This window comes from Polypterus senegalus, chromosome 3 (assembly GCF_016835505.1).
Source record: "Polypterus senegalus isolate Bchr_013 chromosome 3, ASM1683550v1, whole genome shotgun sequence".
Lineage (NCBI taxonomy): Eukaryota > Metazoa > Chordata > Cladistia > Polypteriformes > Polypteridae > Polypterus > Polypterus senegalus.
This window is the reverse complement of record NC_053156.1, coordinates 50,929,390-50,945,006: the sequence shown is the minus strand read 5'-3', so window position 1 is coordinate 50,945,006 and position 15,617 is coordinate 50,929,390. Positions and strand designations below refer to the sequence as shown.

General features: G+C 38.6%; 1 protein-coding gene across 2 annotated transcripts in view; it reads right to left on the bottom strand.

Annotated features, from left to right (window-relative positions):
* The window catches only part of serpinh2 (serine (or cysteine) peptidase inhibitor, clade H, member 2), an 84,178-nt gene extending 75,656 nt beyond the window's left edge, over positions 1–8,522 (bottom strand). The window contains exon 1 of one of the 2 annotated variants that reach the window (XM_039747181.1): positions 8,223–8,522. The gene's annotated coding sequence lies outside the window, so the exon portion shown is untranslated. The remainder of the gene's footprint in view (positions 1–8,222) is intronic. The other variant, XM_039747179.1, reaches the window with a different exon arrangement.
* Between the last annotated feature and the right edge of the window lie 7,095 nt (positions 8,523–15,617).

The following is a 15,617-nucleotide window of genomic DNA, read 5'->3' as shown; positions in this document are numbered from 1 at the left end:
GCAGCAACACGTCTGAAAAAAGTTGGGACGAGAGCCACTGTATAGCATCCCCTCTTCTTTTACTAACAGTCCGTAAACATCTGGGAACTGAGGAGACTAGTGGCTGGACTTTTGGAAGAGGAATGTTGTCCAATTACTGCCCGATATAGGATTCTAACTTATCAACAGTCTTGGTTCGTCTTTACCTTATTTTCGTTTTATGATGCGCCAAATGTTTTCAAATGGTGAAAGGTCTGGAATGCAGGCAGGCCAGTTTAACGCCTGGACTCCTCTACTACTATGGCTTCGTCTTTGCATGATAGAGCTTTAAACTGCATTTGTGGATGACACAGTGAACTGTGTTAACAGACAGTGATTTCTGGAAGTGTTTCTGAACCCATGAAGTATGCCAGAATCATGCCTGCTTTTAATGCAGTGCCACCTAAGAGCCCGAAGATCATGGGTACCCAATATTTATTTTCGGCCTTGACGCTTGCACACACAGACTTCTCCAGCTTCTCAGAAAATATCTGATATTATGTACTGTAGATAATGAGATATTCAATTTATAGATGCAGTTTTTGCCTCTCTTTACTTCTGAGAGACTCTGCCTCTCTAAGATCCCCTTTTTATACTCAATCATGTTACCGACCTGTTGCCAACTAACCTAATTAGTAACAGAACGTTCATCCAGCTGTTTTTAGTTTCACTTTACTTTGTTGCCCCTATCCAAACTTTTTTGAGATGTGTTGCTGACATCAAATTCAAAATGAGATAAGATTTTTCATGACTAGGGGGCTTTGCCCCCTGCTCGCTTCGCTCGCCAACCCCTGTGTTTGGTTAATCGGATATACAATTTTACATTTTTTTTCTTTGGAATTGTTTCAATTTCATTATTTGCACTTTTACTTAAAAACTTCATTAAAAACAATATTTTTTGGAGACACATTGTGACAACGCAACATATAACTGACCTTGAGTGAATATGGTTTCTGTTTCTCTAATAAATAATCTGACTTTTTCTAATGCTTCTCCCTGTGATTTATTGATTGTCATAGCAACAGCTATTCTAACTGTAAACATTTTAATAAGAATGGCATATCACGATCTCCTTTGGTGTGTAATGTTATTCGCATAATATATACATTACTTTTCTTTTTGCCAGTTAAAATTTGCATCGCTACTCCGTTATCATAAACATACACCTGACCAAATTGTGTATTCTTTGTAATTCAACTTGTCGTTGCTTTAACTGTTGCGGGACCAGAGATTCTCATAGTGTATGGTCTATTATTGTGTAAATCCACGTTTTGTGCATTTAATGATGCGAATGCGAAAAGACTTTGTTGTCTACTCTTTGCCTTTTATTTCTGACCTTGATTTGTCCTGCTCTTTTTTCAATTACACCTGGTTCTGATGATTACAGTGATCCCTCCAGGATTGAGGGGGTTGTGTTCCAGAACCCCCGCGAAAGGCGAAAATCCACGAAGTTAAAACTATATGTTTATATTGTTATTTTTATATTGTCACGCTTGTGTCACAGATTTGCACAGAAACACAAGAGGTTGTAGAGATAGTGACTTTAAAACATTGCAAACAAACATTTGTCTCTTTTTCAAGAGTTTAAACTGTGCTCCATGACAAGAAAGAGATGACAGTTCCCTCTCACAATTGAAAGAATGCAAACATATTTTCCTCTTCAAAGGAGTGCGCGTCAGGAGCAGAGAATGTCAGAGAGAGAGTGAGAGAGACAGAGAGAGAAAAGCAAACAATCAAAAATCAATACGTGCTGTTCGACTTTTAAGTATCCGAAGCACCGTGACAAAGAGGCCGCATGGAAGGCAGCAATGTGAAGGTAGTCTTTCAGCATTTTTCACAGGAGCACCCGTATCCTCTAGGCCAGTGTGCGAATAGCCCCTCTGCTCACAAAGTCAGAGCAGAGAATGTCAGAGAGAAAGAGAGAAAAAAAACAAACAATCAAAAATCAATACGTGCTGTTCGGGCTTTTAAGTATGCAAAGCACCGTGCGGGAAGCATATCGTATATCATTGAGGAGTTTTATTTAACACGTAATACATGCTCTGATTTGATCCGAAAATAGAGTCCCTTGTAAGTTTTACTTGAACAATGGCTGACTTCGTAACCCCAAACATAACTTTCTAGCACCCTCTCCAATCCCTCAACCCCCGCGTCTCACCCCCACCTTACTGCATCAATCAATACCCCGCTATTAGTCTTCCGTATTGTAAAGAAGATACCTTCCCTCAATCGGCCCGGACAGTCACTTAAAACCAAAAAGGCCACAACCTGGCTGGGACCCTGCAATAATTTCGAATTTTACTGCTTTCATAATCTCTTATCTGCCTTTTTTTTCTCTCTGACGCCTTTGAGTCTCTATTCTCTGTATTGTCCTCATACGCTTTATATGTGTTGAGACCATAGCATCTGTGTGCACTACGTGCTTTTACACGACTGACTGTTTTTTGATGCATGTGCTCTTATATGATATCTTTTGTAAGTAGGGCGTGTCTTGCAAGAATCTCATGTTCCGTGTCCCCGTGAGAAGGCCCTGGGACAGTCTCTTGGCACCAAGTCTCATGTTTACGGTCCCCACGAGACGCTCCGTGGCAAGTCTCTTTTGTCTCACAGGTCTTTTAAATATCTTTCGAGAACTTGCAAGAAGATCACGTATCGTTGCCTTGCTTTTGCTTTCCAGGATTTCTTTTTATAATAGAGAGAAATAGTAAAATGTCTCACTTTTAACATTTGATATGTTTCTATTATTTATTGCAAATAAAATATGGGTTTATGAGATTTTTAAATCATTGCATTCCGTTTTTATTTACATCCCAACTTTTTTGGAATTGGGGTTGTAAATAGTCTGACTTTGTTATTTCTCAGGTTGATGTACATTAAGCTAGAATGGCAGTAAATACTCCTAACTCCTAAAATGTTGTTGTCCTCACATATTAGCTCTTATTTAGCTAACCAAACAGCTGAATGCTCACCTCTTATCTGAAGAATAAGTGTTATAACACAATTACTAATAGGCCTCGCTACGGGTGAAAAATAGAGTTCATCTTCTTTCAGTTCTTTTCCATAAATATTTACTCCATCCTTAGTGCAAATAAAATATTATTTGCTTTTTTTGTGGTTTAGAACCCAATGCAGCTTTCTCTCAGTTGTGATCAAATACGAGTTCCTCCAGACTGGACACAGATACATGAATTAAGGAAGAATGTTTGCAATTTGGTTAGGTTTCTCATTGAGTTGGCACACTTACAGCACCAGAAAAGGCTCCTATACCTTTTTAACGAATTATAAATTGTGCTATTTGAGAATTTATATATGTAACATGCTAAGAGCTGTCTGTCACTCCAAAACTTGCCACCATTAATCGATATGCACAGTGCATACATGGCTCCAAACAGGTATATTGGAAGTTGTGAAATGCTCCTTACTATTACCCGAAAGAGTGTGAAGATGCTTTTCAGCTCTAAGCCTTAAATAATCTCACCCCATCTTATATATTGGAATGTCTGACACCTTATATTCCAAATCGTAACCTCAGATCCTCAAATGAGTATCTCCTTAGAATTCCAAGAACAAAAATAAAAAGTGGTGAGGAGGCCTTCTGCTGTTATTCACCTAAAATCTGGAATAGCCTGCCAATAGGAATTCGCCAGGCTGATAAGGTGGAACACTTTAAAAAACTGCTGAAAACTAGACATGGCACGATACCACTTTTTTATGTCCGATACTCGATATCTCGACTCATTGTGAATTTGGATATCTGCCGGCTCTAAAATCTGTATACAGTCATTGAGTTTTGGTGGTGGCTTAAACAGAAACAAAAATTAATGCTTTCAAAAAAATGTCCAGATACATTTTATATACCTCAACACAAATACCACCATCAAAGGCTACCACCCCAAGGGCACTTGTTTATGTTATAAATTACATTCGGGAGTCTTGGCTTTTTCTTCTTTGAGTCGGAAGTAACTCCAAACTGCTGACATGTTTTTCAAGTCTCACACGCCAACAGAAACTCTTATCACGTTAACTGCATGTCCCAAATCACGTTATGCATGCGGTAATTATTTTCCGTAATTTTTAAAGGATCAAATTACATTTTTTATTGCTTCCCTATATAAACGATCCAGTAATTTAGGTCTTCTTAATGGTCCGGAGCCGATGAATGTCAATGCAGAATATCGGATCAGTCTCTACTGAAAACACATTATTTTAACATGGATGTACTGCTCAGAATTTCACTGTAATCAAAATCCTGATACTCTATATCTCCAACTCATTATAATAACTATTCATGGTGGCTCTAAAATCTGTACTGACCCCTACTCTCTTAATGCGTATTTCCTTTTGATAATACAGTATATTTTGTGGTGGCATTGCACCACCACCATCTACATCAAAGCAATTCGTTTAAAATTTCCAACAATGATGGATAGATTAAAAGCCATGAAGTCTGTATGACCATCAACATCAAGTCACATGGCGTGAAAACCCAGGTAACCCCACAAATAGGGCTGTTTCATTTATGTTAGGTAGAATGCCCAGAGGGGACTGGTCTGCAAAGAAGGAACCCCTGCAGATTTTATTTTTTTGTCCAGTCTGGATTTACAGGTTTTTTCTGTTTTTATGTCCACCCGGCCATCAGACCTTACTTCTTTTAATGTTAACTAATGTTGTCTTATTTTAATTTCTTATTTTGTCTTATTTTTCTTTTCTCTTAGTATGTAAAGCACGTTGAGCTACTTTTTGTATGAAAATGTGCTATATAAACAAATATTGTTGTTGTTGTAAACTTCTTAATGGTCCAAGCATGATGAATGTCAATGCAGCTGTACATACAGATCAGTGGCTACAGCCAACTAAAAGGTATATGACACTGAAAAGGATGTACTGCACCTCAGAATAATCCTGAAGGTCAAAACAGTGATATCTTTAACAAAGAAATTGACTGATGGATTCTAAATTAGGTCTGAAAACAAAATCTGAGAATGCAATATTAATGCAGTATTTCAGCTCATATTTGATAATACAGTATATTTTGTGTACATTGGAAAAAGACCACACATCAACATGATACAATTCTTTTTAAAATTATTCACTAAAATGTTATCTTCCAAGTTGACTTTTTGGTAAAAGAGTGCTATGCAGTTGTGTAGAACAAAACTTTACAAATAAACATGGCTGTAAAAAACTGCAGGTAACCCCATATATAAAGCTGGCCATTCAGAAAGAGAATGGGAACTACCAGGTATAAAGGTTACAAAAGTAATAAATATGCACTTAATTTGTACATAAATCATTTAAGTTTTTTGCCATATGTGAAATATTTTTGGATGACATAATGTATATATTTTTAAAGTATAAAATTCACAGAAACTTGACCAGCCTCCTCCATTTTGAAACCCCTCACCTTTCTACATGAAGTTAATAATCATAAAACATCAGCCTTCGTAGTGTAAGCCACAGAGAGCTTTCAAATATGTTGCTTATGGAAACTGTATTGTACACTATTATTCTAAATTAATGTTACAGGTGGCCATTCCAATATTCATTCTTAATAATAAACATGTGCAGATTCAGATTGAATTGTCATACTTAAATCAGATGGCTGGGGAATTCATCAACATTTACACTTTTATTGTTACAAGAATGTGTAGCATGCATTTTTTTAATGCAACCCTTGCGGGACAGCAGGTGTGTTCATGAGTGAACTCCATGATGGACTGGCATCCTGTCCAGCTCTGTTTCCTACCTTAAGCCCCACGCTGCCAGGATAGGATGCAGCCCCGACAACCCCGAATTGAAGGATGACTACAAGAATATTATATTAAATTTACCTTAATCTTAAATTGAGGAAGCAGATTCTCTTCCTTTTTTATTCTATTTTTTTATTTATTTATTTTTCCTACTATTAAAGTTTTATTCTGTTGGCCTAGCTCTTATTCTCAAGGGTGGGGTTTGATTTGTTTCAAACTTAGTTTTGTAAAGTTTGACTTCCTTCTATGGAGTGTAAATTGATTTTATAAATTCAATAAAACGATATAAAGGAAAAAAAAATCTTAATTTTATTACAATTAATAAATTACAAACTAGTAATAAATACAATACTTAATTTTATTTAAATCAAACCAAGTTCCCTGCTCCCCTTACCATGTAGAGAGCACAGAAAGAAAAAGACCTCACATGACATACCCAGGCATCGATACTGGAAATCAAACTATTAATGATGGTTCTGCAGACTTTGCTAGTTAAGAACAACAGCCTGCCAAAATCTAAAAAATGATTGACCTGTTTTTTGTAAACTGAACTACATTTTCCCCAAACATAGTTAAAATTGAATATCCCATTTCCATTACATGTTATAGTACACTCTTAAAAATAAGATTACTGGAATGGCACATTACTGGGTTGTGTGGTTTCTCATTGATTTTTTGCTTGACACAGAATCATTTCATTCTGGGAACAAAACAGAAATTGTAATGTATAGTAGGCTACCTAGCAGGACACAACAGATCAAGAAAAGCTTAACTTAGCTGGTGTTGCTGTATGTACAAAGAGTCCTTTAAAATCATGAACCCACTGGTATTTTAGAAATCAGTTATCTGTTCTCAGGTATTGATAAACCCTGTTACAAATCTAAATAAATAAAGGGTCTTTCTGTAACCTTCACTTGGATAGTTCTTTTGGTTCCTTTATGGCATCACAATGAAAAAACACTTTGATGGTTGGTTCCAATTTTCACAGTTGAACTAGACAAAAGTGTACTGTACTTTAACTTGATAGCTCATTCCTTAACTAGTAATATTCAGTTAGCCACTGCCCCAGACTGAGCTGCAGGGGGTTACAAATTAATGTGATCCCAAAACAATGCCATAATTTCTTTTTCTAAACAGAGTCTGAACAGGGGACAATCACAAAACAGAGTTTCCAGTCAATTGTACTCTACACTACTTTATTCTGCCAGGTTTCTAAAGTTAGTTTCTGGTGCATCCTACATTACTATTACTATAGTAATAAAAAAATAAACCCAGATGAGAGCTGCGGGGACCAATAAAAGCAGTATGAGAACCATCCTTGGAGGGGATGCCATTTCTCACTAAAGCTATTCAGTCACATTATCAATGTCACTTTCACTCCATTCCATTTACACATATTTATTCGGAGAGCAAGGATGTAACCCAAATTATTTACATGTCAAAGAGGTAGTTACATGCAAAGAATGTAGATACGAATAACAATAAATACTATACAAAAGATAAATAACAAACACATACACAATAAGTATATATAGTTAAGACAAACAGTTATTAAAAAACAGAATATTGAACTGCTTGAGACACAAGCTGTGACACGATTTTAGCAGGTGAAGTGAATTGCTCATTGTCACAATGGGTTTGAACCCACAACTCCGGCAAATATGCCCAAATTAACCACTACACCACACTGCCTACTAATTCGGGGTCGCAGGTAACTGAGGCAATCCTGGCAACATCTGCCCGAGGCTGGAAACAATCCCTGGACAGAGGACCGGTACATGACAGGGCCCATTCACATACTAGGCCAGTTCGGGATCGTCAGCTAACCAAACATTCATGTCTAAACGATATGGATGATCTCGTGCTAGTCCTCTCAGATGATCCCCACTGAATAAAAATAAAAAGAACTTGGCATTTTACACTCTAAAAAGTTGGCTAAAATAAAGGTGCCTACCTGACCGTACGGTGCTGCTAATATAAAAACTGGCGATCTGCGTTAAAACTCCCTCCGCAATCAGTCATCAGTTTAGTGCAGAAGCATCCTCGATCTCATGGTTTGTTAATTGTAAAAACATAAATTAGACATTGATGCAGGATTGAGACCAGTAAGAGTCCTCGCAAAGTCCGGATTGTATTTAAAAGAAATACGTTTAAAGGCAATACGCGACACTGGCGTTGATGTCCACCGCGTCTTACATAAAGTTCAAGATTCCGCCACACCTCGCACTGAACGGAACGGGACGGGACCGAAAAGCATTGAACAGGTTGGCGTGGAGAACCCAGAACACATTAAAGAGGGAACCTAGCGGTAAAGTCGCCTTGCATTTAATGAACGTCGCTTCGCACCGTCTTAACGTCTCCCTAACTTTCCATTCTTCTACGGCCACACTGTCACGTTTACGTATCTTCGTCTTGCTCTGTCCCCTCGGTAAAAGAAAACCGAAAACAACTTACCTTCTCAGGAGAGCGACGTGGCGCAGGAAGATGCAACCGCAGCTGAGTCGGTGAGTTTCCGAGGCTCGGAGGAAGAGGCCAGAAGAGGGTGGGGATTCGGGCTAGAATTCCGGAACATATAATGCATAAAGGGGTGGACGGGATGGAGTAGGGGGCCGTGCTCGCGTGGCCTTCCTTCTTTAATTCCAAATACCTGTACTGTGCGTGCTAGTAGCGGCTGGACTGGCCCTAATGAGCAGAACTCTGCAGCAGTTACCATATCAACCATTCGATGATGAAGTGGCGTCCCAGCCAGTCCATGGACCTGCTCTCTCGATGTTTCGTTTGATGGAGATTTTACTTAAAGTTCACAGAGAATGCACGGCACCGTTTGCTTTGTGGGATGATAGAGGGTATTTTATATTGCTTTTAATGTAATCAGTACTGTAACAGTCTTCACCCTGGGCTTTAAGTGTCACATTTACAACTGACAGTCTGTCATAAAATGACTGGGACTAAAACAGAAGCATTGATTGGTTAAACAGTAATGCGTTAGGCACAGTTCAATCACAAGTTGAGCCAGGCTCTGTCAGAGCTAGCAGTGATGGCCTCAATCTCTTCACGTGAAAAATCCACAAATCCATCTTCCATCCATAGCCACTTTGTTAAATTCTACAACCAACCCTGAAAAAGTATGCCAGTCCATAGCAGCACAGTCTGAAAAAAATACGATGGTGCACAGTTATACAGTAGTCAAATACTTCAAGAAAAGCTATTTCACTCTGCGGAAAAATTAAAGTTGGAGGCTACATTGAAATGGCTCAAGTGTAAAGTCCTTGAGTGACCTGGGGCCTCATATATAACGCCGTGCGTAGAACTCGCACTATAACATGGCGTAAGCACAAAAGCCGAAATGTGCTTACGCACAGAAAAATCCAGATGCAGGAATCTGTGCGTACTCCAACTTCCACGTTCTTCCGCTACATAAATCCCGATCAGCGTGAAAACTAACGCTCGTGCACGCGCATTTTGCAACGCCCCAAATCCTCCCAGAATTATGCCTATTTGAATATGCAAATCAATATAAATCGCCCTTAAGCGCGAGCTTCTCTGAAAAGACAATGGGAAAAGCACGGGGAAAATACAAGAATTTCAGCGAATACCAAGTGGAGGCAAAGGAAAAACATACTATTTGTTCAAATAAACCGTGGTATAATCAACAAAATAAAGTTGATCGAGTGACATAGCGTGTTGGAGAAACTTGAAAGCTCACATTCACAAAATCGCACAGTGCCGGAAATAAAAAAGAAGTCACATATCAAAGTTGCCGTGAAAAGAAGAGTTGTAGCCCACCGTCTGAGTGTCATATGAAAGCTTATTAGGGTACAGAGAAAAAAGCACACGGTGGGGAAAAAGCACGAAAAGTCAACTTTAATCTCGAATTTTCCACTTTTATCACGTAGTTTATTTTGTCATTTAGTAGAACATTATTAACATCTTAAAATCGTTTAATTAACCAGTTTCTCAAAATTACATCGTAATTAAAGTAGCACGTTAAATGCTTTGTTTTGTATTTGATCTTCTACTCGTATGTGATCTATGTGTGTGAATCACTACGTGCTTCTTAAACTGGCTCTCTTCCTCCAACTGGACACAGAGTCCATGACATTTGTGATATTACAGCTCTCTGAATAACTAAAATACTGAGATGTATACGTGATGTAATTTTCATGATGATAGGAGCTAAAGCACGTTATTAAACATGTGTTTCATGAGCCTCGTGCTCATGACAAGCATTTACCTTTTGTCGAAATTTGTCGCTGCGTTTTTAGCTGTGTTGTTATTTTCTCTTTCTGTTTTATATTCAATATATATTGGCGTGGCCGCCCCAAGAGTCCTTGCTTTTCTTTCCCCAAGTAACCGATCGCCACACAATCAGCTCTGTAATAGAAGTTAAGCCATCTGTAAGCTTAGCCCGATTCTTCAAAACGTTTAAAGAACATTGAAATATCTTCGTAGTACATGTTTAATTATTCTATCCTTCACGACACTCCCAGTGAAGAATATAGATTATTTAAATGAAGTTAAAGTTTTATGTGTATAATTTAACAAACATATTTTGCTGCATTTCACCTTAAAAATGATATCGTCATCATATGTAAATACGCGCTTTATAAAGTGGCTCAGGTTGTGAGATATTATAACTGTAGTGCAAGTTTACAGTGGGGTGATTGTACTTATAAGTACAAACCGTTCTACAAGGAGCAATTGATTGAGTGCATTTAAAGTTCTTGGGATTAAACTGTTTCTGAACCGCGAGGTCTGTACAGGAAAGGCTTTAAAACATTTTGCAGTGGCTGAGACAGCGTATCCTTAAAGCTGTATACCGATAATTCTCTTTCCGATCAGCTGCTGCTGTGATTCACACTCAGATACAGTGATATAAATACTCCGAGTCGTGCAGTGAGAGCAATATGGAAAAAGATGATCCGCTGTGGCAACTCCTAACGGGAGGAGCTGAAAGAAGAAGAAGAAGAAGAAGAAGAAGAAGAAGAAGAGAGTAACAACGCTAAAGCAGTTATGGTATTTGGAATACTATGGCTGTTCCCTGGACCATTATATTGTTACGAGTTAATTACAATCAGATGCATTACACTAATAAACAATATGCGGTTAGTTTCTGTGTATTTATAAAGCCGCGTCATGAAAATAATGAGTAATCACACAAGAACGGTACCATTGCTTTGACGCTGGGTGCCGCCAGTTTGCAAAACCGAGCGGAGAACTTGCGTACGACAAGGCATGAGGTACCGTGGAAAAGTGCGTGGCTTTACGCCAAGTGTAGGTTTTATACATCGCGATTTGAACGTGGAAAAGTTCTTACGCAACATTTCTGTGCGTACGCACCGTTTATACATGAGGCCCCAGGTCAATACCCTGACCTTCACTGCAGCAAAAACCTGTAATCCATACAGTTATTGTCCAGGAAGGAAATAGAGCAAAATTTCATCTGTAAAGGGCAACAAGTATACAAAGTTGATGGACACTCACCGAAAAAGAATTAAAGCTGAGGGTAAGCGCATGAGTACTGCACAGAAAAATAACTCATATTTTTGCACATGGATTTGAAACCATAGGCTTGTCATGGATTCAGTTGTTTTAATTTATTGTAATATATTTACTGCCAGGGTGGCACAGTAGTTCTTTGGGTCTCAGAGACCTGGGTTGGATTCCCAGCTTGATCATCATGTTTCTTTAGTTTCCATGTTTTCCTCATATTAGAACAATACAGCAATTGTGATGAGAACAGACCATCCAGCCCACACAGAGCTCATCCATTCCTATTCACTTTCATTATCCAAAATAACATCGTCAGGCTTTCAAGGTCTCTAAAGTGCTGCTCTCCACCACTCAGATTAGTAATTTATTCCATGTGCTCTTTGTATAAAGAAAAAAATCTTAACATTTGTTTGAAATCTGCTCTCAACAAGTTTCCAGCCATGTCCCTGTGTTCTTGTTGTAGAATTTGTAACTGAATTTTATTAAAGGGTAAGCAAGCCAACTTACAGAGGAAAATAACACTGTAACATTACATATTGCATAATCAAATATTGATTACACAACAATGAGATGATCTCTATTTACCAATGTTACATCGAACAATGAACCATAAATTAAAGAGGGAAAACTCTTCATTAGTTGTAACATATACAGTACTAGTAGTGAACAAAAAAAGGGGAAAGTGAGCACCCTTACTTCATCAAACCCACTGAATAATTGTTAACGAGTGGAGAATGTATTTTAAAGTAACAGCTGATATCCAGTGCACTAGTTCCCTTCATAAATTTAAACACTTCAGTTATGTCTCTTCTTAATATCTGTTTGCTTAAAGTGAAAAGTTCAACTCCTTCTGTTTCTGCTCATATCTCATACCTCTCACTCCCAGAATCATCCTAGTTGCTCATCTCTGGACATTTTCTATCACTGCTATGTTGTTTGTGTATTATGAAGACAAAAACTGTACACAGTAGTTCAGGAGGGGCTATATATAAATTAAACATAGCCTTCTTTGACTTGAGCTCAGCACATTATGCTATATAATTTAACATTCCCTTAGCATTCTTGATCAATTTCTGTATACAGTTGGCCCTCATTTACCGCGGTTAATCAGTTCCAGACTCTTCCGCGATAAATGCATTTCTGCAAAGTAGGATTCTTTATTTATAAATCGAATATTTTCACAGTTAGAGCATAGAAAACCTGTTTACAACCTTCTAAATACGTTTTTTAACATTATTAGAGCCCTCTAGACATGAAATAACACCCTTTAGTCACCATTACACTCGTATTACCCAATATATTAGACAAAACAAGAGAAAATAAGACAGATGTTACAAATATCATATTACTAGCAAAATACCCGCGCTTCGCAGCAGAGAAGTAGTGTGTTAAAGAAGTTATGAAAAAGAAAAGGAAACATTTTAAACATAACGTAACATGATTGTCAATGTAATTGTTTTGTCGTTGTTATGAGTGTTTCTGTCATATATATATATATATATATACACACACACACAGACACACACACATATAAACATATATACATATACATATATACATACTGTATCTACATATACACATATCTATATATATATACATATACAGATCTACATATATACACATATCAACATATATATACACATACATATACATACATACATACACACACATATACATATATACATATCCACATATATATACACATACATACATACAGTACATACATACATATATACTGTATATCTACATATATATACTGTATATAACAAAATCCCAGCGCTTCGCAGCGGCGAAAATATACCAATGACTATCTGTTAAGGATCTCTTTGTATACCACATTGTCAGTTCAGCACTCCGGTTGTAATATCACCAATCTGTGCACTGAGATTACTTTTGAGAATGCAACGTATAGTTGTCCAGGAGAAAAGCAATGTTGCCTTAAATCAATGGCAACCTTTTGTAGGGTCTGTCCCTGAGACTTATTAATTGTCATCGCGAAGCAGAGCCTTACTGGAAATTTGAGCCATTTGAATTGAAATGGGAGATCAGAGGGTATAACGGTGATGCGAGGAATACATTCAGAGTGTGGAGCTCTGCTGTTTTTTTGTGTAGCAGCTTCTCCGCTGCTTTATAAACGAACGCCATATAAGGACGTCGTTTCTCCTTGCTTTGCAGTTCTGTACTGTTTTATTGTTCGTTTATTACGATTGTTATAGTTGTTGTGTAGCTATTCGAGACTTACTTTACTGTTCAGGTACCCATTTCCTTTATTTAATCCGCGGCTTGTACGCTATTTTTTGTTCGTTTATTACAATTATAGATATTTATTGATTCCCTTCTTTAGCTGACTGCCTGCTCATATAAGGTGCTCCACTGTTTTTTTGTGAAGCAGCCTTTACACAGCTTCTCTGCTGTTTTATAAACGAATGACATATAAGGCCATCCTTTTTCCTTGCTTTGCCAAGGAGGCTGCCTTTTTATTTAATCCACGAGTTCTCCGCTGTTTATTGTTCGTTTATTACGATTGTTATAGTTCTCTTTATATTGCACGTTGTCAGTTCAGCACTCTGGTTGTAATATGACGAAGATCAGAGGGTATAACAGGGATGCGAGGAATACATTGAGTGTGGAGAAACTCTAGAGACAGCGTGTGTATTAACTTGTGGATTTTTCTGTGAGTATTTCGTGGCAGCGTGACAAAGTTGCTTCCACAAGACCACGTTAGCTGTGGAGCTCAGCTCGGAGCATATTCTTTTCCCACCTTGTCAATTGTGTAATGCGTTTTTTGAACAGGTTTGATGCATGGAAGTGATCACTCGTACTGTGTTCAGTTAGTTCACGTGAGCTGCTCTCTTGTGTGATGTTGCGATGCCCATGGCTTTATTTAATGTTAGCTAAGACCCGGCACTTAAAAGTTTCTCGCTACAGCAATTTTAACTCCGTTACAAAGTGATCCAAAGTCTCGTTTATACCTCGTGTCTTCTCATTAAACTTGTATCTTTAACAAAGTATTCGACAAAGGCATGACAAACGGCAGCGGGAGCGTGTCCATAAACTTAATTTAAACTTACGGTTTACACCGTGCTTTGTTTCTGCAGTAGCTGCACTTATGAATAAGCTTGTATACTTTTTCTTCAGCCTTTGGGAGCTCTTCCTTCTTTTCTACGACTGCGTCGCAGTCAGTTCACGTGATTACGTGGAGGCGTGATGATGTGACACGCAGCCCCCACGCCATCGAGCTAAAGTCCATTACAGTATATGGGAAAAAACAGGTTCCAGTTATGACCAGTACGCGTAGAATTTCGAAATGAAACCTGCCCAACTTTTGTAAGTAAGCTGTAAGGAATGAGCCTGCCAAATTTCAGCCTTCTACCTACACAGGAAGTTGGAGAATTAGTGATAAGTGAGTGAGTGAGTGAGTGAGTGAGTGAGTCAGTGAGTGAGTGAGTCAGTGAGGGCTTTGCCTTTTATTAGTATAGATTATTATTGTACATTTAATTACACACACACACACACAGTTCTTATACACAACCACTAACCTATGAAAATAGTGCAACTTGTTCGATGACGAAGATGAAAAGATGCACTGCACAGCAAAGAAGAGCAAGGTTACTGCTCCTCTGAAGGCACAACCTCAGTAGGAGAGTCTTCAGGTTGTGCAGTATCTTCAGCAGGTGCGTCGTCATCTTCTTCTGCTGAAGGAGTACCAGGAGTAGGCAGTGGGTGTCTGGGTGCACGGCTGAAAAACTTTGTGATAGGCAGTTGCTGCCGCTGTCTTTTCATATGCATGAGGAGGCTTTTGTAGGGTTCTATCGCTCCATCAAGTGCATTCTGGAACTGCAATGTACACATCATTTGTGGGTCCCATTTGCCAATCATGTCATGTAATACCTTAATAGTTCTCACGACTTGCGAGAGACGCTCAAGTGTAAGGCCTACTTCCTCCTCCTGACCCCCAGGAACCTCTGGCTGCTCTTCCTCCTCCTCACTCGCAGACTTAGTCATCTCCACCAGATCCTCGTCAGTTAAGGGATCTGAATGTGTCTCCAGCAGCTCATCCACATCATCGCGGGTCATATCCGCAAAACCTTCTCCTCCCAGCATCCGGGCTAGCCTAACTGCCTTGTCCAGTGCCGAGTTGCTTATATCCTCTGGAGTGAATCCTCTGTAGTCGTGGACAATTTCAGGCCACAACCTCTTCCAGCTGGCCTTCGCAGTCTCCGTCTTTATGTCCTTCAAAATATCACCAATCTGTGCACTGAGATTACTTTTGAGAATGCAACGTATAGTTGTCCAGGAGAAAAGCAATGTTGCCTTAAATCAATGGCAACCTTTTGTAGGGTCTGTCCCTGAGAC